At 42.2% G+C, this 2,346-nt stretch overlaps 1 non-coding gene across 1 annotated transcript; it reads left to right on the top strand.

The window, feature by feature from the left end:
* Positions 1-1,011: 1,011 nt before the first annotated feature.
* Positions 1,012-1,173, top strand: LOC144506691 (U1 spliceosomal RNA). The gene has a single exon (XR_013499940.1). It is a non-coding gene; the product is annotated as a U1 spliceosomal RNA (small nuclear RNA).
* The last annotated feature ends 1,173 nt before the right edge of the window (positions 1,174-2,346 follow it).

The following is a 2,346-nucleotide window of genomic DNA, read 5'->3' as shown; positions in this document are numbered from 1 at the left end:
TACAGCATCATGATATCATATCAGTCGTGTGTGAGAAGAGTTTGGTGCTAAATATCTACCCTCAGGCTAGCTTCCAATTAGTTGCTTTAAATTGTACAACAGGATAGGAAGGGTCACTTTGATAAATGTGTAGATACTTCAGCTTAGAAGGTAGGCTCTCTCACAACAGCATTTATTGTCAATCCCTATTAGCCCTAAGGGCATTATGCAACAACAAATAGAGTACAAATTAAATGTCAGTCAAATCAGTAAGAACGACCCACTGCAGGTCATTTGAACTGGTTGAATTTTTGATCATTTCCATTTGCTCCTGGTGTCAGCAAACAAATTACAAGATCTATTCACTTTAATTTCATAACTTACTGTGGTGGCATTGAACTCACAAAGCATTGTTTGCAATCCATTACCATGACCATAAGGTCCCCAGAGCCATTTAGTATCTCATGATCCTGTGAATGCTAAATAACTAATTCAAATTAATTTAAACTGAAAACTAATTCCAGTTAAACTTTTATTCCAGAGTGCTGTTTTTACTGAATTGTGACATTTCCTCCATAAAATATGCAAAGTCAACATGTCCACTAGACTGAGACCAGTAAATTTAGTAATGGATAACTGTCCGTGGGAGTGTTTGGTCCAACAGACTTGAGTGCACCTTTCACTGCAATACCTTGTTTCACACACACAAACACACTTACTCACACTCACACAGAGGAAATTCTGTAGATATTTTTACAAATTGTTTATCACTTCTAGATAAAGAAACTATTAAAATTAACAGCTCCTTCCCCTATGCTCCAGTAATCCTGTCACTCTCATTTCAAACATTCAGATGTTAGTGATATGTTAACATAACTTGTTTTGCTCTTCTTTCTATTTTATTCCTACTTTCCACTCCCGCCATCAGTAAAACTATTGCAGGAAGTGAACCTAACGCCTGAGTTTATAAGAAGGATATACTTACTTGCCTTAGAGCAACGCAACATAGATTCTCTAGATTGATTCCTGGGGCAACTTAACTGGCAGGGGAGAGTCAATGATCGGGCAGGTTGATCTCCCAAGGTGAGGTTATCCCATTGCACTCTGGGTGTGCTGATGTCTACGATGTCCCAAATGTGGGATACTCGACTGCTGAATTTGTGGTGGTGGGGACTGCGTTCGCGCTCTCTCCTGATTTACAAATCAAAGAATAGATTTTGTATTTATTTTTCTCTATCGTTGACCAAATAAAGGTGCCAGCAGTAACTTTACTCTGCTGGCCACCATTCTCTTTTGGGGTTGGCACAGTGGTTAGCACTGCTGCCACACAGCTCCAGGGTCCCGGGTTCAATTCTGGCCTCGAGTGACTGTCTGTGTGGAGTGTGCACATTCTCCCCGTGTCAGTGTGGGTTTCCTCTGGGTGCTCCGGTTTCCTCCCACAGTCCAAAGATGTGCGGGTTAGGTTGATTGGCTGGGCTCAATTGCCCCTTAGTGTTTGGGGGATTAGCAGGGTTATGGGGATAGGGTCTGGGTGGGATTGTTGTCGGTGCGGGCTTGATGGGCCGAATGGCCTCCTTCCGCACTGTAGGGATTCTATGATTTCTATGATAAGACGGTTGAAGCATGAGGAGAGGCTGAGTGGAATGGGTTCATTTTCTCTGGAGTTTACAAGAATGAGAGGAGATCTTATGGAGCCATACCAAATTCTTAAGAGGACTTGATAGAGAAATTGCTGACAGCTGTTCCCCTGGCCGGGGAATTTAGAACTAGGAGTCAATATCTCAGGTTAGCCATTCCTCAATTCCCTCTGATCCTTCAACCGATTTCTTTCAATTTAGTTATTCTCTGCTAACTCTATCTAGCTCACTCATAATTGTATACACCTCAACTAAGTCTTCCTTCAGCCTCTTCTTTACTCATAGCTAAAAGTCCTGGCAGCATCACCATATTCTCTTCAGTTTCTCTCCAGCATGGTCATATCCTTCCTGTAACGCAGTGACCTGAACCGTATGCAATTTTGCAGACTCAGTATTGTTTTATACAGCTCCCTGCTCTTATATTCTTATTCCCTTAGCCAACAATGGGCCTTCCTGACCACTTTATCAACCTTCAACCTGCTACCTACAACGATCTGTAAACATGCACTGCAAGGTTCCAAGTACAGAATCCTACCATTAATAGTGCAATCCCTTGAACTGTTGGCTTTCCCAAATGCATTGCCTCACATTTCACAGAATCACAGGACTGTTATGGCACAGAATGAGGTCATTTGGCCTAATGTGTCTGCACCAGCTGCCCAACTGAACAACTCACTTAGTTCCATTTCTTCACTTTAGCACCCTAACACTTCAAATTCTGCCTTTTCAT

The sequence above is a fragment of the Mustelus asterias genome, chromosome 17, assembly GCF_964213995.1.
Source record: "Mustelus asterias chromosome 17, sMusAst1.hap1.1, whole genome shotgun sequence".
In the NCBI taxonomy this organism is placed as follows: Eukaryota; Metazoa; Chordata; class Chondrichthyes; order Carcharhiniformes; family Triakidae; genus Mustelus; species Mustelus asterias.
The sequence above is the reverse complement of the archived record's forward strand: the minus strand, read 5'-3'. Positions and strand labels throughout refer to the sequence as shown.